We start from the raw sequence: 22942 nt of genomic DNA, 5'->3' as shown, positions 1-22942 counted from the left end.
TAATGTTAGTTTAGCATTAACTATTCACCAGAGTGCCAGTCTTCCTCAGGGTAATTATTTAAAAAGAAGAAAGAAAAAGGCAAAAGGATTACCCAGACTTGGGGCCAGAGTATAGTATAGTGGATAAGACAATTGTCTTATACATAGTTCAATGCCCAGTATCACCTACATTTCCCAAGTACTGCCAGGAGAGATTCCTTAGCACAGAGCCAGGAGGAAGCCCTGAGCTCTGCTGGGAATAACTCCCCACCCCCGCAGAAAAAGAAGTATTGCCTAGCTTTTTTCCTTACACCACTTAAAACAATATAAAATATTTACATTGACTAATAATGATGTTTTTAAAACTCAAGGGGAAAAAAAGCCAAGGATATTGCTATTTTGAAACAAGTGAAAAAAATCACAATCAGCTTTTGATTTGCTATGCTCTAATAATCTATATTAATCTAAAATCTTAGTATGGATACTAAAACTCATACTATTCATTTTATTTTATTATTAAAGTGTCTAAAACATCCTTTTGGGCATCTCAAATACAGGTATGCCTCATTTATATTATTTGTATTTTTATTTTCCCATAATTTGTATTCTCCCAGCCCCGACCCAGTAAATATAACTGCTAGATTCTGAGTTTCATGATTTTATAGTATTTTCCCTGAATGACTTGATAAATGCTATCACTGTTTTCTAAAAATAGCCACAAAGAGCAAATGAATGCTCTCAAACTAGCCACTAATGTGTTCTTGACATCTTCTATAGAGAGATATGGTTTCCCTACCCTGTGCATTTATCCTGAACAATAAGAGTTAGTAAATTTTCAGCCATTTTAAAGATGCTTATTGAAATATCTCTTCTTAGCTTTAAAAGGGGTTGTAATAGTTTCGCCTTGAAGAATAGACATTTGCCTGTCCATGATGACAAAGACATCAGCTTTGCTACAAACAACAATGGTGCCTTCTATAATGCTTAGTGGGCTTTCAAGCTTAGAGTGGCCCTTATCAGCATTATTAGTGGCAAATAAAATGAACACAAATGTTGTCAATTAATTGTAAAGTGTATTTAAATGGCAGGTACCAGTTTATACCAACTTAGTGGGCACTTGAAAATTACCTAGAATAAGTATAAGAGCAAGTTCTTCTAAGTGAATAAATCTACATAAAAAATATGAGATCAGACTCAGACCAGATATATGGTAAAAGCTTCTCACAGATACATGAGTCTAAGAAGGAATATGTTCTCTAAAACCCACTCTATCAAAAGTTTAAGTCATTTGTAGACATTCTCCCATTCGGATATGTTGCTAAGGGGGCAGAGAGAAGACTGCTTATTGACTCGGAGCTCTTCCAGCACCTTTTAGGGTAATAGAGTTACAGTATTATATTTTAATGTGTGTATAATTCATTAATATAAATTATATTATTTATATAATTTATATACATTATTTATGTCATACATTATAGTTTATATATAAATATAAAATACATATATTGAATATATATATATTTGTGTTTTCTGCTGGCAATATAAAAAAGAAACAATATTAAAGCTACAGGAAAAGTCATTAATTAGTTTCTATATGCCAATAACATCCCAAATCCAGCCACCCTCAAATCATTTCATGGTCTCAATCCCTTAATATAATTGTGTCCTAAAATGTAAGAATATGGTTCTGCCATTACTTGCTTCCCAAATATTTATGATTTTGGTATTTAGTATAGAATATCTCTATAGAATTGGGAAAAGTAAGCACATACCTGAATGAACATAGTATACATAGAGATTGTAAGTGGGAACAGATTACTTACACACTTTGTAAGCCATGTGTGTATTTTTCAAATGAACATTTTAAAAATGAAATTCATTATACTTCCTCTCCAGAAATGCAAAGTAGAAATAGCCTTCTGTGGCTAGAGTGATATTACATCAAGTAGGGCATTTGCTTTGTACATGGCCAACTGGGGTTCAGTCCATGGTACCCCATGTGGTATCCCAAGCCAGCCAACAGTAATTCCTGACAGCAGAGCCAGGAGTAACACATGAGATGGTGTGGTCCAAAACAGAAAGAGGGAGAGAGAAAAAGAAAAGAAAGGAGAGAGAGAGAGAAAGAAAGGAAGGAAGGAAGGAAGGAAGGAAGGAAGGAAGAAGGAAGGAAGGAAGGAAGGAAGGAAGGAAGGAAGGAAGGAAGGAAGGAAGGAAGGAAGGAAGGAAGGAAGGAAGGAAGGAAGGAAGGAAGGAAGGAAGGAAGGAAGGAAGGAAGGAAGGAAGGGAGAAAGGAAGAAAGAGAGAGAGGGAGGGAAGGAAGGAAGGAAGGAAGGAAGGAAGAAAGAAAGAAAGAAAGAAAGAAAGAAAGAAAGAAAGAAAGAAAGAAAGAAAGAAAGAAAGAAAGAAAGAAAGAAAGAAAGAAAGAAAGAAAGAAAGAAAGAAAGAAAGAAAGAAAGAAAGAAAGAAAGAAAGAAAGAAAGAAGAAGAAAGAAGAAGAAGAAGAAAGAAGAAGGAAGAAGAAAGAAGAAGAAGAAAGAAAGAAAGAAAGAAAGAAAGAAAGAAAGAAAGAAAGAAAGAAAGAAAGAAAGAAAGAAAGAAAGAAAGAGAGAGAGAGAGAGAGAGAAAGAAAGAAAGAAAGAAAGAAAGAAAGAAAGAAAGAAAGAAAGAAAGAAAGAAAGAAAGAAAGAAAGAAAGAAAGAAAGAAAGAAAGAAAGAAAGAAAGAAAGAAAGAAAGAAAGAAAGAAAGAAAGAAAGAAAGAAAGAAAGAGAGAGAGAGAGATGAAGGAAGGAAGAAAGAAAGGAAGAAAAAATGAAAGAGAAAGGAAGGAAAGAAGGAAGGAAGGAAGGAAGAAAAGGAGGGAAAAGGGAAGGAAAGAAGGAGGGAGGGGAGAGAGACAAAGGAAGGAAGGAAGGAAGGAAGGAAGGAAGGAAGGAAGTAATGAAGGAAGGAAGGAACTAAGTAAGGAAGGAAGGAAGGAAGTAAGGAATGAAGTAAGAGGAAGGAAGGAAGGAAGGAAGGAAGGAAGGAAGGAAGGAAGGAAGGAAGGAAGGAAGGAAGGAAGGAAGGAAGGAAGGAAGGCTTCTGAAATCCAACTAGTGTCATGATAAAATTGTCGATTTTTGTACTTCAATGTTTTCATGTCAAGTAAGCAGACTTTTAGACATCCAACCTTCCATTACTAATAGAAAAATGGATCCTGTATTGGTTAAGCTCCAGCAGAATATTTCATTTAAGTATGGTTACTATGCCACAGAGATACACTAAATGATAAACTATTCTAACAATACCTTTTGTTGCATTTCTGTTTTCTACTTCCTTTGAAGAATTTTAAGATATAGTTATATTTCACTTGTTCTTTTTATACATGTATTAACATGAATTTTTACTCATTGATACTTATCCTTAATTGGTTTTATATTATTTTAATAGAAACCCTGTACAATAATACTCTGTGGCCATATCACTCAATGAGTTAATGTGATAAATAGATGAATAGATTATGTACTGGTATATTTTGTATAATATGCCTGTTTGAAAAACTCAACCCCTGAACAAAGCTTCAGCAACATAAAGAATAAAGGTTTTAAGTGCTGAATATGTTTGTATCAACAAACATAATTGCAGTCGGTCCTCACCTTGAACCTATAATGTTGGGGGTGGAGCAGTGGCACGGTGTGGTACCATGGCATGATCTGCCTTGCCGGTCTAGCCTAGGACAGACCCCACTTCGATCCTCCAGCATCCCATATGGTCCCCCAAGTCATGAGAGACTTCTGAGCACATAGCCAGAATTAACCCCTGAGCATCACCAGATGTGGCCAAAAAAACCCAAACAAACAAACAAAGAAATTAATTATACTGTATACCAGAACAAGACAGAGGGCCAAAATAGAAGAGACACTACTACTGCTGTCAGGATTTACTCACTGATAGAGGGTGTTGTTTTCTTTTCTTTGGGGAAAAAGGTAGTCTGGCCAGTTCTAGCCATGCTGTTCAGTCTCATGCATTCAAGGACAAGTGGTAAACCACATGCTGCCATGTTAGAATCTATGATTTCATGTGAGTGTATCCTAATAAGATGCCTTGTTAGGCCAAAGAGTCATCATCACCCAAGTTTTAGTTATCTGTGAAAGCCAGAAAATTGGTAAAGCTATATTAACCAAAAAACATTGGTTTTAGCTATTTTAACCAAAACCAGTCATTTAAGCAGAATAAATGGTTGGGGCTGGAAAGAGTATACTCACACACGGCTGTCCCAGGTTTAATCCTCAGCATCCAATATGGTCCCCTGATCAATGCCAGTAGTTATTCCTTAGTTTAGAGGTGGGGATTATCTCTGAGCAAAAATAAAAACAACTACATAGTTAATTTCTCTCCCATACAAAGCCAATGGTCGTAGGAAATCTAGGTGAGTCACAGAATTCTATTCCAGGTGTCTTAGAGAACCCAGAAACTCTCTGTTGCATTACTGCTCCATCAATCACTTTCATGATTTGACCTGGAACTGGAGAGAAGATAAATAAAAATCAAGTGCTTTTAAAACAATATTTATTGTATCAGGATTTATAATCAAGTGGTTTTCTTAAGGATTTAATGCAGAAGTTTCCAATGAGTTACACTGGCCATAATTCAGTCATATGGTTATAGTAGTATGCTGGGAAGAAGAGGATCATACATATAACCAGTGAAAAATTTAGGACCAAAGTAGTATCTTTTTTTAATTTTTTATTGAGACTATTGAGAATTGCAATTCTTTGATAATTGGATTTCAGGATACAGTGACAGTGAATTAGAGCCATTCCCACCATCTGTGTTGACCTCTCTCCATCAAAGTTCCCAGCGTGCATCCCTTATCTCCATCCGTAGCCCCTTGGCCTACCAATGTAACAGGAAGGACCAAAATAGTATCTTAAATAATTTGATTACCTGGGGAAGTGATTAGCTTATTAGTAATGAGATTTTCCCCATTTATCTTCTCTACTTATTAAGAGAACCTATCAAACATAGAAAGCTCTCTTTTAAATGTTCTAATAATTAATTTATAAATACCAGTGATTCTGCGCTCTGTGCTTAAAAACAACACAATGAACAGAAACACATTTCATTCAAATGCCCACTGGTTTGACTGCCAGTGGCCCTTCAATGGTACTAGTGCTCACTTTCTATCTAGTCAAAGTTTACTGCTTTGAGAGAAAATTAGTCTCCTTACTGAAAGAAACTTATTAATCCTGACAGTAACTTTTGTTCTTGGATGTAGTTAAGTTCTTTTGAGGATGAATCAAAGAATAAGCCTCTTCTTTTCCAAGTTCTTTTTTCATAAAGCTGACCCATCATTACCCCCTTGTCTACTGTGTAGGATGTCTATGAAAGAATGACCTTGGAGTCAACACCTGGGAGACAGTTCACAGAGAGGAAAGTTACTGTTTTGCGTGCCAAGCACCAGCCCAAGCTGATCACATAAAGCTAGAATGACACTTTAGCCTTGTCCTGTACATAGCTCAAATGAACAGACTCCACAGACCCAACCATCAGTACTCTGATATGGGCAGGCTAAGTGGGCTTGTGGCCCTGGCAATCTGCAACTAACAGAGAAGTGCTGACCGTGGATTCAACAATTTCTTTGCCAAAAATCTTCCAAGCAACTGGTGTCAGAAACATTTCCGAAGACAAACCTACATGCTACGTTTAGGGATCCACCATGAGTCCCCTGGCCCTCACATAAAGCCTCCTTATATCACAGAGAACATTTTCAGTCATCAATAATTGGAGAGGTGCTTGCACATCTAAATGGGAGTTACGTTATATTAATGGAACCAACTATGGCATGTCAACACCCTCTGGTCACACATTCAACAGGGGAAAACTCAACAGAGCCTCCTTTGCTCATCAGAAGATGAGTTGCCTAATTGTGGCTACTTATTTCCATTTTGTTCAGATTCATGATGAAAATGTCATTACACACAAGAATTTTTTGTTATGGGGTATGGACAACAATGTTTCTTTCAGATCAGAATTTTAGCAGAGAGAGTGATGGTTTGTCATTGTTTTTGTTTTGTTTTTAATGTTCTATGAACATTTCTTTGCACTGATCACTTTACATGGTAGGTGTACTTTGCTATCCACTTAAATGATTTCTCAAATTTTGGTTCAATAGACTTCTGCTGTGAGATAACTAAAAAGAGAACATGTGGATTCAGGCAGATCTAAAGATCTTCTATGTTTCACCTCAGGAATGTTAGATAAGCCCCATTACCTAAGCCTATTTCATTATCTTTAAAGGAGGATAATAGCTGTCCTTCTGGCATTTTTGGGAAGATTATAGTCAGTTTCTGGCAGGACCTAGCCTTCTTGATTTTTAAATGCCCTGAAGCTTAGCACAATACTTGATAACATTGGATGTTCAGCTATTCAATAAATGAATGAATGAACAGAACATGCATATATAGAAGATTCTTGTAGCACTACTTGATATATCGTTAATTCTCTATAATGGTTTGCTTGAATAGTTATATTTTTCCAAGGTTCTTTAGAAAAGTAAACTTAATGGGATGTATGTGATGTGTATAAAGAGATTTCTTATGAAAAGGAGAAAACCCTCAGATACCGCCTCTCATAGGGAAGCCCAGGGAAGCTGGTGGGAAAATTGCATCCTAGTCCAGTGTATCTGGGGAGCAGGATATGTAAATTCCAGTGTGATGGCAAAAGAGGACATATCCCATCTCAAAGATGAAGGCAGAAATTCAATAGGTTGGATGATCCATATGTGGGATTATAGTCTACTGAATCTGTGTATTCAAACACAAAATTCATTGGAAACACCCTCACAGCCAGAAATAACTTTCTTTTATTTAGATAAATAAATTCTTGAATTGAATCACTATGAGATACACAGTTACACAGTTGTTCATGATTGAGTTTCAATCGTACAATGAACACCCTTCACCAATGAGCATTTCCAGACACCAATGTCCCCAGTATCCGAACCACCCTGCCCTCCATGCAGCCTGCTTCCATGACAGATATTATTCTCTCTCTCTCCTCCCTCCCTCCCTCCTTCCCTCCCTTTCTTCTTTCTTTTAGACACTTTGGTTTGCAATATTGTTACTGAAGGCATATCATACATATCACTTTATCTTCTTTGAGCACCAGAAATAACTTTCTGATAAGTCAAATTGAAATATAAAATAAACTGTCAGACTAGTCAACACACATAATATTTTTTCATCAAACTTTTTTCCCCTCTTGAAAATAATGGCTTTTCTTCCCCATTTCTAGTCTCCTGCTCTAAAAGCTTTCTGACATTTAAGTCCTGGACTATGATATCTGTATCACAAAGTTGAATTGAGTTGAGGATGTTTACAACTCTTGCCTGTCCTACACTTCAATCCTGAACTTAACCGGTGCCATTTTTTGGAGGAACGACTTTTAAATAGATTGCTGCTTTGTCGTATGTTAAGGCGGGGCATATGATTCACAGTTCTTTAATTATAGTTATAATTATTCTTTCACAATGACCTATAATGTCATTTATTTATTGAATCATAAAGTGATAAAAATGTTGAAATCTGATAGGCCTGAATTTAACTATATGTTGAATTCACTTACTCATGCTTCTTTTAAAAGTTTTTTTTTTTTTTATTTTTGAACAGTACCCAGCAGTGCTCAGGGCTCACTCCTAGCTCTATGTTCAGGGATTATTTTTAGTAGGGCCCAAGAAAGCATATGTAGTTCTGGGGATTAAACCCAGGACAACCTCATGCAAAGCAAGTGCCCTACCTGCTGTACTATCTGACCCCTTAAACCTAATTCTTCATATCTAGTGTGAAAATTCAAGTGCCAAAAGGTAGATGCAGAACATCTACCTTCCAAGTTGGTTGTTGGGTTGAACTTCTCATTCTGCTAGCACAATGTCAAGAACATTTTCCCTAAAAGTTACAGAACCAGAGATAAATAGAAGTTTTTCTATCTGTGTACCCTTGCACTATAAGCAACCTCTACATTCGGAGTAGAACTTCCATTACAAAACTCTGTGACATCTTTCAAGAAGGACATTTTTCTTATAATAATGTTTCTAATAGGAACTAAATAATGTAATGGGCACAATACTGAACTATAAAAAATATGCTTTTACCAAAAGGTTACTTCAGTAACAATTCTCTTAAGATAGGGGTTACAGTTTTCTTGAAGATAATTCTCTAGAAGAGAATTGAAGATGAATGAAGCTGCTTATTCCATTAATGTCACAATTACTCCTTGCAACCAGCCTTTCTAGCTTAACTAGCCTGCCTTGAATAAGTTGCAAAACGTGTGTCTTGGTTTTCTTGTCTGTAATTGAAGATAATTTCCATGCCTATTCCTGTATATTGGTGTGATGGTCAAATGACTACAGTACTCATAATAAGTACAGCACTGAAAGATTTTGTTGTAGTTAGATTATCTGCAAAGTATTTTTTGTATTTTTAAGAAGACTCTTAATAGTGGTAAATCAGGAAATCTAATAGCCAAAAGTCACTAATTAATCTGAACATACAACTGGGAAAATGTACTAGAAATTAGTTTATAATGCCTACGTACTGGCTTTTGAGGAGAATTCAAGAAGCATTTCTGAATGTTCCTTAGAAACACCAAAATCCCTGAATAAGCACAGTGCTGCTTTGTTAGGTCATATTGAAATTTAATGTTCTGTGACTGTACTGTGCATTTATGTATGAAATTGTGTAATGGAAACTATTTTTCAAGTCAATTCACCAAATATTTTGTAAATATCTTTCATGTAAAGACAAAAGTACTAGTATCAACAATGTTTGCAGAGATAGGAAGATTGTATAAGTAGAGGTCGATCTCCACATTAGAATGACACTTGATAAAGTTTCTGTTCTTCATGGTTTTCCTCCTGTGTAATCCTTGCAACAATTTTAATTTTAGTGCTCCTTTCTACCTTTAATCAAGGATCTTTTGTGGTGAATCCTCTTTCCCTCCTTGTCTTATTTTTCCTTTGAAAACTCCCATCTTGTTGATCAATTGGCCTATTCAGTTCTTAATATCTTGGTTAATACCTGTCTTTTTTTGTTTCTCTTCCTAAATAGAGTTTTGAAAGATTCACTTGTCTAGTTCCATTGGTTATGATAGGTGTTCATAATCATCTGACCTATAGCAAATAGAGGAACAAATTTAATATAGGAAAGGATCTACATTTGGAAAAAATGTCGTTGTGTGCTTAGTTGGATAGCTTGTTTTGACCCTAAGGTATGTAAAAGTAGATTTTAAAAAAATGTTGACTAAGGATCCAGAAGATAGCAGAGTACTTAGGCCATAAGTAATGGGCTTGACCTAGATTGATCCCTAGGCTGCTGAGCGTTAAACTGTCTGTCTCATTGTCCCATTGGCTAAGTATCACCAGGACCACATGTCCTACTGAGCACTACAGGGGTGACTCCACTAGTGCCATCACTGAGCCACAGGAAGTAATAGTACAGCTAGATGTGGCCTCCAAACCAAACAAAAACAAAGCTATCAGTTGGGATCATATAATGGTCAAATATCAATATATTTTCCCTGAAAGTTCTTTAGCATGAATCAATGACTTTGCAATATAAAAATAATTACTATTTGGTGTTCTATAGTTTTCACTCCCTTTTCTGTTTCTCTAGAGCATTGTTTTTAGGCTTTTATAATTTGATAAATTAGGATCATTTTATAAATGATCCTAAAATTTGTGATATAGTAATATAGTGATTTTGGAGCACAAAGACAGATTGTTTTTGGTTGCTTCTATTTTTCCAGACCCTTGAGTTTGTACCTTAGTTTCTGTATTCATAGCAAGTTTCTGAACCCCAGATTTCAAGTCTGTAAAATGAAAATGAGAATATTTGTCTACCTTCTCACAGTTGATCCCCAAATGACACAAAACAATGCCTCAATATGTCCAACTCAGTGTCTGTCTGCCTCCTCCCCAAGGGACTCTGCAACTATCAGCTCTCTTTGCAGCTTCTCTTAAATTTTCCTCAACTTAAAGAGCTTGTAGGAGGCAGAAGGAAAATAAAAATAGTGGGGGAGGACTTGATCAAAGTGAAGGAGAGTATGGCTGGTGGAAATGGGGTGAGAGTGGGAGTCAGCCCTTCGGGCATGGATGTTCCGACCCCTTCCACCCCCTCTAAAATTCAGTGAGACGTGCAATTAAAGAATTCAACATGAAGTTGTAAAGGAGTAATTAGACAATCCATAATAGTGAGTCAGCTGATGTGAAGAGGGGGAGATTGGTCTAAACTACAAGCAGTCTGGTGCTGTTGTCTATGCCAGGTGGCCCACCCACCTTGTCACCCCCAAATTAGTCTGCCAGAGAAGCAAAATCCATGAGTTCGCTGCTGCTTGGTAACCCACCCCCTTTCCTGCCCTCACTTTGGCAGAAGGTTCAGCACCCCATTGAGTTCAGAGAAAATAAAGAGTCATCAGTAGGGAGGAGGGTGCCAAATTCTTACACCCTGGCATTCTCTGAAAGCAAAGACACTGACTACATGGAACAAGGATGAAGTCTCGTGAGAGCCATGAGGTCTGAATTATGGTAGGAAGCTTGCCACAAAGAGCTGGGTGAGTGCAGTGAGATCAGAGCAGGGACCACTATGACAATGATAATTGGAAATAATCACCTTGGACAAGAGCTGAGTGCAGAAAAATAGAGGTAAAGTGATATATATGGTACCCCTTCCGTAAAAATAGTCAGACATATTGTTTCAAAGGAACAAACAAGGAAGACATAGAGAGAGAGAAGAAAAATGTCCCATAGAGAAAGGCAGAGAGAGGTCAGGGGGTAGGAGGAAACTTTGGTGTCAGGAAATGTACACTGGTAAAGGAATGGGTATTGACATTGTATGACTGAAACTCTATCATGAATGATGTATTTCATGGTGATTCAATTCAAAATGTATTTTAAAAAATAAAACAATAAAATTCGCATGATGGGGTGTGGGGTGGATGGATAGTCTCATGAAATCTTCTGTCCAGACTATAAGGGCAGAGGATTGGAGGAAAGAGGCTTAGCATTTAGTTCATCCAGGTATGCTCCTTGATTGGAACTCATGACTTGGATTGGATCCTGTCTAATGCAATCAAGATGGAGCTCCTAATTTATCAGCACCCCTTCCAGAGTCTCCAAATGGAGGCCCAGATCCCAGATCACTGGTGCTATCTAAAAATCAGCCACTCGATGGAACCCCAGGCACCCTAACCAAAGCCACAGAAGAAAAAATTCTATCCCCTTCACCCAATACCCCAAGCCCTGACTCCTATTTTTGGCCAAGTCTTAGGATAGAAGAAAAATGAGTTAGATCTATCCTTATCAAATTAGGTTGTTCTCTTCTCTACATTCTACACATATACACATTTTCTGGAAAGTTAGTTTGTTCTTTCCTAATTACTAATATCCCCCCCCCACCTCACTCCCCAACCAGGGGATTCTTGGTTCTTCCATTTGGTGACCTTTAAAATAAAAATATTGCTTTCCAAACTCATCATGCTCACCTTACTCTAGTGAGAAGTCACTTGTTTTTATGTTTTCTTCATCTTGAAAGTAAAAGGAAGATGGATTCAACTTAGATCACCTCTATTATTATTTCTTCAATGGTTATTGATTGTACCCTTAGAGCACAAGTAATTTACTTTTTTTGCAATCTATAAGACTTCAAATGTCATCACATAACTCCAAATTCTTCCATCATTCTCATTCTATTGTCTCAGAAAACCATATCTGATTTAAGATTCCAGAAACATCATCACTGGGATAGAGACCACAAACACTCAATTTTGGTTATCCATTAACATCCAACTGACATTTAAAAATGTTTAATCTGTCTTCACAGGAAAAAGCAAATTCTTGTGTTATATGTTCTTAATTGCATGTCAGTCCTAATAATACTAAATACTATTTTATTTTCAATCTCTAATGTTTTCTCTCTTGCTCATTTTAGTCCTATTGTAGAGTTTAGAATTTACAAAGAAATTTCTTTTTGCTAATGGCCAAAGAGTGGAATGGATTCTTTCAAGAAGCAGACCTGCAAAATAAATTTTTGTATATGTATAAAGTATAATTTGAGAGAATTCAGTAACAATTGTGGGTGATATTTGTATTCTACCCCAAGAACTGGTACATGATTATCCTCCCTCCTTGGGTCTCTCCTTAAAACCTACAACATTACTCACTATGTAGTGGCTATTTCTTGAGTGCAATGCTCATTACCTGTGATATGACATAACCTGTGACTCACTATTTTATAATGAGAATTGACAGTTTTCAGTTTGTTTGATTCCCTCTATTTTAATTTTCTCTTGGTATAAATATATGAACAGTAGAACCAGTAATTCCATTTTCTTCTCTCTAGTTGGCAGGGTCTTTCTGAAAACTTTATTCTTGCACTCTTCTTGGATGATAATTTGGGGTGATAATTTTCTTATAATACTGACAATCCCTGAGAAATATCTGTTTTCTCATTTATAACTCTGATTTTAGATGAGATTTTATTCATGTTGCGGTTCTTGGCCCCAAACTTTAAGGAATAGCTACTTTTTTTTATGCTATTATTTCTCATATAACAGTTTTCTATATATCCATGAATAATAGCATAAAAATAGTAATATGAAAAAGACATGTATCACTTTGCCTTTTAAAAGATCATTTGTGAGTGCCAGAAATAGTCTTCAGCTATAAATGTGATTTTTAATTGTTCTAGAAAAAAGTCAGTGTGAATCACACACATGAATTATGTCAGTAAATGTTTCTTCACTAACTAGGGCATTTTTTATTTATAAGCAGAATTCAAGTGAGGATTCTCTCTATCACTGTTTGACTGATGACAGGCCTAATTCCCAAGGGCCTGGGTACCACATTCAAACAAGCTCGGATATCAGATCCAGATGTGCTCACAGACAACACAAGACCTTGCTCTGTCTGCCCAATTGACAAGCTTTCTACTCTGTAACCCTTAAAATTCTAATTGTATTTGATTTGTTTGTTTTGGGGTCACACCCAGTGATAATCAGGTTACTCCTGGCTATGATTTCAGGGATTATTCCTGGAGATGCTGGGTAGGGAGTGAGGCACATAGATTGACAAGAATAAAACCTGACTTGATCACTTGCCATGCAAGCACATAACCTACTTACTGTACTATCTCCCCTTAAAGTTAAGGTTACAGATTCTTGAAAGGTTCATTGGGTAAAACTCCTTTTCTGTTTCTAATTGCATTCTATGAGAGTCCAGAGTAAACTCAGTTCCTTGTGAAGAGAGCTTGGATAGGTTCAAAACATAAAACTTTGCCCCCCAAATCATCAAAAACCTTGAAGTTTATTCACCAATCACCTCTCATGATCTGGCTCTTAATTATGGTTATCTTTTGTTTTTATTTTGACAAGGGTGTACTTAGAACTAAGTATGATTATTTTAATGTGACAGATTTCTGGCCCCTTTGGGCAGAAGTTTAAGCTTCCTTCCCCCAGTCTGAAATTGAGGAATATTTGCCATATAAAAAGATGGGAGGTAATCCAGGATATGCCTCTGCAGAGGGCAGTCTGTGTGCTCCTTAGAAGACTTTAAGGGCCCAGAGTTAAGGGGTTTGCATTGCATGTTTCTGACCCAGATTCAATTCCTGGCCCTTCATATGGTTCCTTGAGCAGTGCCAGCAGTGATCCCTGAGCACAGAGCCAGGAGTAAACCCCGAGCAAAACCAGATGAGGCCCAAAAACCAAAACTAAAACTTTACAATAAAAGAAAATATCAAAAGTTGAGACTTTCAACAAGACTTGCAAATGAGAGAGAATTACATATTTTCAGCTCCTGCGCGAAGGAAATCCATTCACTGGTGATATATTCATCCTCTCTAGGTGCCAGTGAATATGGAGAGAGAGGTTTCTTTTTTCCAGTTTTTTTGTTTGTTTGTTTTTTCCATAGTTAAAAGCCATCCTTGGTGTTGTTAGCTCCTTCTAAAGAAGAACTATCTTGTTATGTTTTGTTTTTCTAACAGCTTAAGAAACTCTTCAGACAATAACTCACAGCCTAGAACCAAGATTATTAAACTGTGGCTCATATTTCCCTATGGAGATCACATAACTGAATAACTGGGAAAAGTAAAAAAAAAAAATTCAGCAAGACTGAGATGTTTCCAAATACACAGAGGCCAAAAATTAATTTGAAATAACCACATAATGAATCCAAGGTGTTTCTGGCAGTGCTAACCAACATTGGATTTCTTAGGAGAAAGGAAAAAGTTTAGAAAGTCTTGGCCTAGGATTCAGTAATTGCTAACAATGAAAGGGAAACAACCAAATGAGTAAAGGTGGTTTTATGCAGCCTAGAGTGAATAACTGTAGGGAGAAAGGGAAAGTCCTTATTCAATGTGCTGATGTTAGAGTCTAATGAAATGAAATGCATTTAATTCTGGCAAAAGGCTGAGAAATGTACTCAGATCCTAAGATCTGAGTCTGTTTCCAAAGACTGAAAACCTATGCCAAGAAACGCAACATCACACTCTGAAAAGCTCAGATACCTGCCATAGTAGACCAGCCAGATCAATTTTTCTCTTTCCATTGAAAAGAGCTTCCAACAAGTTGAAAGGGAGGTGATGAGCAGGAGACAGTGTATGCAGTTCTCTCAGAAAAAATGTTGAGTTAGATATCAAATGTTGCGAACCAATCTTGACATAGGAATAAGATGTATATAAGATTCTTGTAAGTGGCTGGCCCAATTCTAGCAATCAAGCAGCAGAACTGAATGACAACTGAGGGTCTTGATGGTCTCTTTGATATGAGTAGTTGATGTGAGCAGGGACAGCAGAGTTGTCTGTGTTAGCAGGAAGAGCGTAGATTAATTGTTCTGATTTACCAGACATATAAAGGAATTAAGCTAGGTAGTTTTTCAGTCGGACTTAAACTAGACCACTTCTTATGGGTTTAAACTAATGTGACCGTGTGTGTGTATGTGTGTGTTCCTCCTTTATGACCAGTTTCTTTGGTGCTACTGGGTTTTACGCCCACATTTTTTTGCCCATAGATTGAAGACGTGGGTCTTAATACTTCATGTTTGTTTGTTTGTTTGTTTGTTTGTTTGTTTGTTTGTTTTTGGGCCAAACACAGCTTCGCTTAGGAGTTACTCCTGGCTCTGTGCTCAGAAATCTCTTCTGGCTAAGGGGACCATATGGGATGCCTGAAATCAAACCTGTGTCCATCCTGGGTCAGCTGTGTGCGAGGCAAATGCCTTAATGCTGTGCTACTGCTTTAGCCCCAGTACTTGATTTTTCAATGATTCAACAAGATCTTGATTTTTGTTCAACAAGATGGTCTCTCTATTATCCTCACTTATTCCCATATCTTTCCCTAGAAGAAAAATCCAATCTGAAAATCTGACTACAGGGCCCTACCCTAACATTTTTGAGAACCAAGCCATATCATGAGATCTTTATAACACATCTTAGCACCCAACATCACTTATGGGCAGAGAAAAAAAAAACAGTTAAGCAGACACTCAGCAGATGATGTATGGGAGCTGCTGAGGAAATGGCCCATTTCAACTAGAGTTGCGTCCCTTGGGCCATGTACAATCCAGCCTGATAGCAGAGAATAACTTATATATTTCTAAGTTTTTAAAGGACACTGTGCTTCATGCATGTGTGCAGTGTCTTAATGAGCACCAAATGGAAATACATGAACAGGTTTTACTTCCCACAGCTTTTTCAGACTGTGTGCGGGTCAAGACAAAGCATATCACCATTATAGGAGCTAGTGACTGCAATGAGACATCCAAATAATGCAGAACAAAATATAAGAAGTACAAAATAAAATCTATCATCATTGTCTAAATTTGTTTTCCCTGGGTCTAATAGATGTCAGGCACATCGAAAGGCCTCCAATATGGGCTTATTCGAGCACATCGAAAGGCCTCCAATATGGGCTTATTCTTTTGAATGAAAGTCATGTGCTGTGATCAAACAGGAGAAGGGACTGATTTATTTAAATGGAAAAGCATGGGGGCAGACTCATGGGGCTGCAGAATGAGTCAGATGGCAATTGAGGGAGAAGGCAGTTCCAAAGGCTGTGTAGCTTATACTGTGCCTTTGAAGATGTCAAGGAACGTCTAATGTTAAGTGAGGGTGTTATGCAGACAATAGTGGAAAACAACGGGGGAGGGAGAGGGAAAGAAGGTGAGCTGGAGTGTATCAGAGAAGATTGAAATGCCATAAATGAGGCATTGCATTCTCTTTCAATAGTAGGGAGGTTTTTGAAGGGCAGAATAATATATTCATATTTATTGGAGATAATTCTGTGGCTAATATGGTGGATGCATTTAGGGAGATGAGACTGGAAATAGGTCCCTTGGGTGGGAAGAACACACAGGAAATCGATGAAGGTCTATACTTTACAAAAAAGGAGACCCTCACCTAGAATAGTGCTCAGGAAATTAAGCAATACGTTCCCAGGGACTCGGGACCATTTGCCAGAACATCATTGGTAACCAATCATCCATGGGAAGTAGAGGAACTTGAAGAAGAGAATGATTAAATGTTTTTAGCTAGAGTGTTTTTGAAACTATGAGAAATATAGTGGAAGTATATAGAAGTATAATTCCCTGAAAAGATGAATTTCTGGAAAAATCATTTAAGAATTCTGCCTCACTGTAGTATATCAATGGCTTTTCTTAACTTTTCCTGAAATTTTCAACATAACAATGTCATTTTCCAACTCCTTGTAAGATATCTTTTTTCTTCTTTCAAGACACTGATCTATTTGGTAAAGGCCATTTATTCCAAAGAGAAATTAAACTTGCTCATATAGAGGCCACTCTTATGGTCCCCTCTAGTTTGAACCTATAAGGGAGGTCAAACTCTACGGCTATTCTGTTAGGGTTTCTACTGGAACTTTAAATGGATAGATCAGTAACAAACAAAGAGAAGTCTATTCACCTATGCTTCAGACATAGCTGGATAACACCAAGGAAAAATAACTGACTCTGAGATGTTTTAGAATTTAGGATTAAATACCATTTTCAGAGGAAAAGGTGGTGGAGGGATAGAGGCTGCTTGGGAGAGAGGAAAGAACTTTCAGGAAATATAAATGAATCTTTAGAATAAATGAGGGATGTCACCATCTGTAACAAAGCATGTCTGGTTATGTAGGAGAATTCTGGTTCTCTCTAGTTACAAGAATCATGTATCTAAGGGGCCCAGGAGATAGTACAACAGTTAGGACACTTACCTTGCATGCAATGAATGAAGTTCAATCCCTGCCTCTGCATATTGGTCCCCTGAGCCCAGCCACACATAATCCCAAACATTAGAGCCAAGAGAAAGCCCTGAGCATATTTGAGTATGGCACACACACACACACACAAACACACACACACACACACACACACACACACACACACATCCTGACAAAAATGTTTCATGTATCCCTGATAAGGAGAATTCACTGGGTTGTTTTGACGAAGAGCTTCAAGTACATAAGGTGAATTCTGAAACATTTCATCTCCTTTCTGGTTTTGGTGTTTTTCAAGTGCCTATGGTTTAAAATAATTAATAGATCAAAGTACACTAATGTGTGTTTGTTTGTGTGTGTGTGTGTGTGTGTGTGCATGGATCTACATATTCTACTATTCCTCAAAATAAGCCAAACCTTTTGATGAAGATTTTTCAGACATCCCTAGGAAAATATCTAAGAACAATGCCATGGTGATTGGACTTAAATCTGATTATTCTGAGCCTTGAACTGTTGCTGCTTAAAAGTCAATTTTACCTCTCATTTTCTCTTTCTTTTCCCTCACATGCCTACACTTTTAGAGGAAAAGTCCGGTAAGAATGAACAAGGCCTGCCCACATTTGGGGAAATCATTATGTATTCTTTTCATTTGCATGGTCTGCATGTTTAATGACTGGATGTGTTGGACACTTAAGCAAGAATCTGAATTTTAAAAACAAGCCATTGTGGAACAGAACTTGATCTAATAAAGCCCCATGGGGGAAAAAGGAAGTTGGTTGCTAAGTAATTGTACAAACCTATTATTAAAGGGCCACAGGGTAATTTTGTCGTGATTCACCTCTGTCTTCATCAGAAGCCTATGATCAAATATTTTAGCTATTAATTTGCATTTCTGGAAGCTTCACTTGAATTACTTGTCAAGTTATATATATATATATATATATACATATATATATATATAAGTCAAGCAAACAGTTTAAAGTGAATTTTTGTTTCATGTACAACATGAAACATAGCATCCATTCTGAATAAATGCTAGTGAGTTTGGCCTAGAAATGTCAAGTTGTCTTTTATTTTTTTTTTTGTTTAGAAATCAGAAAATTCTCCTATCCTGTGATCATCAGATACAGAAAAATAGCATGTTTATAAAGTGCAAATCTCCTTAGTAACAGTGGATGTTACTGATTTCTAGTGGCATCAGAATGCTGATATGATGTATCTGCTTTTTTTGGCTTTTTTTTTAAAGAGCCACAATGAAGTAGAATCCCTAAAGAAAAAAGGGGGGGGGGATCAATGTTTCCTCTGGATTGTCTGACTTACTGGGGACATTTCTGGATGCTAATGCATGGCTGACACAGGTAACCTTGCCACAGGAAAATATTGTTTCCACATTAACAATCACAGAACAGTGGTAGATCAGTTCTGATGAACTCACCAAAGTGGATGCTGCAATAAGAGGTTATAACCTCTCCTCCTGCCCATGGATCCCAGGCTGAAAGTCTCAGTATCATAAGTAGCATATGCACTTGTAACATGTGCTGGAGGGAAGGAGGAACTGGAGAACAAAATGTATAGTTATCACCCTGAGAGATCATTCAAGGATAAAGTTTTACATGTGGCCAACCAACCTGGTTCTATCCCTGGCACAGCATATGGTTCCCTGAGCACTGCCAGGAATGAATAATGAGCACAGATTCAAGAGATAGCCCTGAGCACCATGAGTGTGCCCCAAATAACTCTCTCTTCTCTCCCTCCATCCCAAAATACGGTATGTAGGGTGTTTGCCTAGGACAGACCGAGATTTGATTCTCCCGGCATCCCATATGGCCCCTCAAGCCAGGAGCGATTTCTGAGCGCAGAGTCAGAAGTAACCCCTGAGCATCACTGGATGTGCACCCCCCCCCCCAAAAAAAAAGAGGAACGGAGTAAGCTCCATACCTCAATTTCCTGAGCCAGTGATAATGCACAACAAATGCCTGTCATCATAGATAAATGGGCCTCCTGAAGATTCTGCATAAGGAAGTCAGTGTTGTGTTTGGTGGTGCATTGAAAAACAATTTTAGCCCACATTTCAAAACCAGAGCATTGGCCTTTTTTTCCCATTATATCCGGATGTGCATTTTTGCTTTATGCTCCTGAAGATCCACATGTACCTACAATAAAGGACAAGCCAGCAGCTGGCAAAGACACATGCCCACATGCCCTGCCACGTTTCACCCCACTGCCTGCCCTGCAGACTATACTTGTAATCCTCTCAGTCTTGTGTTCAATTCTAGAATGTATCTATACCTGAGACTGTAGGAGTTTCCTTTGACCTTTGAGGCAAGTCATCTCCAGCTCTGAAAGCTTCTCCTCTTTGATAAAAAATGTTTCCCCACTTTAATACAGCAAATAAGCATGAAGCTCTCCCTTTGACTTCTGGAGTTTACTTGTGATGGTTTCAATTAGCTTGTATTGATCCCATGGCTTTCTGGCTCTTGGCTTTTCTGCAGCTCTGAGCTGGTCTTCGGGACACAGAGTAAGAGCTTGGGACTGTGAATGTGAACAGCTGCTCTAATGTAAAGGCTCTTACCTTTCAAAATATTATCTTATGAAATTGTACTTTACTAGGAAAAATTATGAAAAGGAACATGGGATTAAAACACACATTTTGTGGGAGATAGTTCAATGGTTCAGGTGCAAGGCATTTATCTAACCTGAGTTCAGTCTCTGGCATCATATGTTCCCCAAGGATCACTAGGAAAAGCTTTGGAGGTACCTTGAGCACCTCTAGAGTGACCTGGGTAATCCCCAGCACCATAGGGCCTGCGCAGCACCCCATCTTTATGCCCTTGCATTAAAACACTTATGGAACCATCAGATCTGCTGAGTACTATATGGGACACCCACTCAAAAAAAGAGGGAAATAAATGTGTTTTAACTCTAACTCACTGAGAGTTAAGATCTAACTCAATTTGAGTGAGTCAACATTATTGAAATTATTTTGAAAGATCTTACCCTCTATAATCTAAAGTTAATAAAATTTCTTGACTTTAAGGTTTGACCTCTAATTCCAAGTAGATTAAATTTGGATTTATTTTTCATAATTTTATTTAAGGGGATCTTGTTTTATTTTAAATCCCCTCTGTTGTAACTTAGGCTACTTTTTTGGGGGGGGGGTCACACCCAGCAGTGCTCAGGGGTTACTCCTGGCTCTATGCTTAGAAATCACTCCTGGCAGGCTCTGGGGACCATATGGGATGCTGGGATTCGAACCATCGATCTCCTGCATGCAAGGCAAACACCTTTCCTCCATGCTATCTCTCCAGCCCCGACTTAGACTACTTTTAAGAGAGTTTAGTCATTAAATTAAGGTTAAAATAAAAAATTCCCACTTTTTTCCCAGAAAGAGACTTTAATTTGAATTTCATTCAAGTCTAAAAAATAAAATAAAAGTGTAAACTTTCCTAAACTATAATATAAAGGAGAAAAATAATTTAAACTCAAAAATATATATTTAAAATTGGCCTTATTCTAATTTTATTTAAATTACAAATAGGCATTATAGACAGATTAATGGAAAAAATCTGACTTATGGAAAAATATGATTTATGGACTTGTGGAAAATAAGCAAATAATGAATCTAAAATTAATGCAAGTCAAATTAAATATTATTAAAATCCTTACTTTCTTAATGTTCAAAAACATTGATTTATAGGGGGCTAGAAAAGTAGCTCAGGTGGTAGAGAATATGCTAAGCAATGGGAAAACAGTGATTTATAAAAATGAGATAGGATGGTCCAAGAAGATAGTTCAAAGGACAGGAAAGCATGTTTTGCATATGGAGACCCTGCACCCTTCTCCACACACTACAGTAAAACAAAGTGCATCCATAGGGGCCCTGGAGCACCACTGGGGTGACTCTGGCCAACCGTAGCACCACTGAGACCAAAAACTGTGTCATTAAGCCTATACAGCCAAGCCAAATATTACTGAGACTGGCCCCAGGCCCTTTCAGCACTGCTTGTGTGTCTCCCTCTCAAAACTACAAAGAGGTCCAGTTATGCTGAAACATCCAACAATCAATTGAAAATATCAGTTGAAGCTACTAGTTGACAATAAAGCAACTCTATATGAATGCATAGGCATAAAAAGGAAGAACAAGTGCACTAAAATGTTTATAAGTGATTTTTGTACATAGTCTTTATAAGCACCAAAAGTCTAGAAGGTCTCAGGTACTCACTATTCCAGAGTCTATCTAAAAATTAGAAAAACATTGAGATGGACCTTTCTAAAGTGCTGCCTCTTTAATTTTATCAGAGTATGTCAAAAGTCTTATAGAATTCATCTATTAGTAACTCTTCTGAATCATCTGCTATTGGAACCCAAGTAGAGCATGAGAGAGTGGTTTGCTGAGATATATTTACTCTCTGTCGTTGAACTCGTTTGCTGTGTATCTTGTGGTCTGTCTCTTTTCCATACAGCTTAGGCTCAATAGAAGCTTAACTTGATCTCCACTGAGGCCTCCATGTTTTATTTCCTACTTCTGTTCTAAAGAGTAGATGCTCCTACAGTAACCAATCTTCTAGATGCAGCTTCATCAAGACTATGCATATACATTTTAATATTTTTGTCATATTCAGTCATCAGTCCACACAAGAATCGGATCACTAGGGTTCTGATTGATGTAGCTTCCCAAACATTTAGTCAGACCATCTCACAGCACTTATTGTTATGTCAAAGCTCAACTTACCCGAAGTCCACAATAGGAGTATATGCCAGAAACACTTCTGGTGTCTACACTTAAATTCACCTCATTGGGTTTCCATGACTTATTTGAGAAAGGATGAGGATACATATTGAATTGGTCCCATGATGCTATTGTCTACATTGGAGGTGAATGAGAGATCATCTCTGTCAGTGATCTGAATCCTTCTTCTATATACAATTTTGGTGGGCTCTTGACCTTTATCAGTGATTACCTGTCTTCCCAAGCTCCTTATGGAAGGAAACAAGGTCTCTCTTGATTGGTTGGTCTCCCAAGATTAATCATGCATGCCTTGTTCTTACATTCTGATTGGTTACATCCCTTGTGGAGGAAACCTCCTTAAAAACAAGTCATTAAAATCTATCCATAAAATTGACTTGCAAAAACAAAAACAAAAAAAAATTGACTTGCATGTTTCTGCATGGTGGTTGTGTATACATGACTAGAATTATAGTATCCTCCAGATCAAAGAGAATTTGTACAATAGGTAGATTGTCTTTAAGGTTCTTGAAAATCTCTGCTCTAACTATGGCCCAAACACAATGACTATGGTCTTTTTTTTTTTTTTTAATTTGGAGGATGTATGTGGTTGGCTGTGTTTAGTCTCCTCTTACCCAAGCCTATTGACTGACCCATAATTCTCTGACTAGGTGTCTGTTCTCTCTTCCTTTTTGCTGATCACAGAGGCGCAGCCCGGTAAGAACCCTTAACACTTTTACCTTAAACATGTATATAGAAAAGTATGGACAAACTCGAGAATGGATGAGGCAGATGAATTAGGCTTGTTTATTGGAATCTGCTAGTCCAGTGTCAAGAGCATATATTAGGGTAATTATGCCTCTTTTTCACTGCAGTGAATAGATAGGAATTCCGAGTCTTAATACCAAGTTTCAAAAATATGTGTGGTGTGTGTGTGTGTGTGTTTATGTATGTATCTACATATGTGTGTCTTGGAGATTTGACTTATGAGGAAGCCA

The 22942-nt window shown here is 37.5% G+C and overlaps 1 protein-coding gene across 1 annotated transcript in view; it reads left to right on the top strand.

Moving 5' to 3' along the window:
* SGIP1 (SH3GL interacting endocytic adaptor 1) overlaps window positions 1–22942 on the top strand; it is a 216755-nt gene that overhangs the window by 117499 nt on the left and 76314 nt on the right. The gene's annotated exons all lie outside the window — the stretch shown is intronic.

Source organism: Suncus etruscus, chromosome 6 (genome assembly GCF_024139225.1).
Source record: "Suncus etruscus isolate mSunEtr1 chromosome 6, mSunEtr1.pri.cur, whole genome shotgun sequence".
Taxonomy (NCBI): domain Eukaryota; kingdom Metazoa; phylum Chordata; class Mammalia; order Eulipotyphla; family Soricidae; genus Suncus; species Suncus etruscus.
Note: the sequence above shows the minus strand (reverse complement) of the source record. Positions and strands in the feature narration are given on the sequence as shown.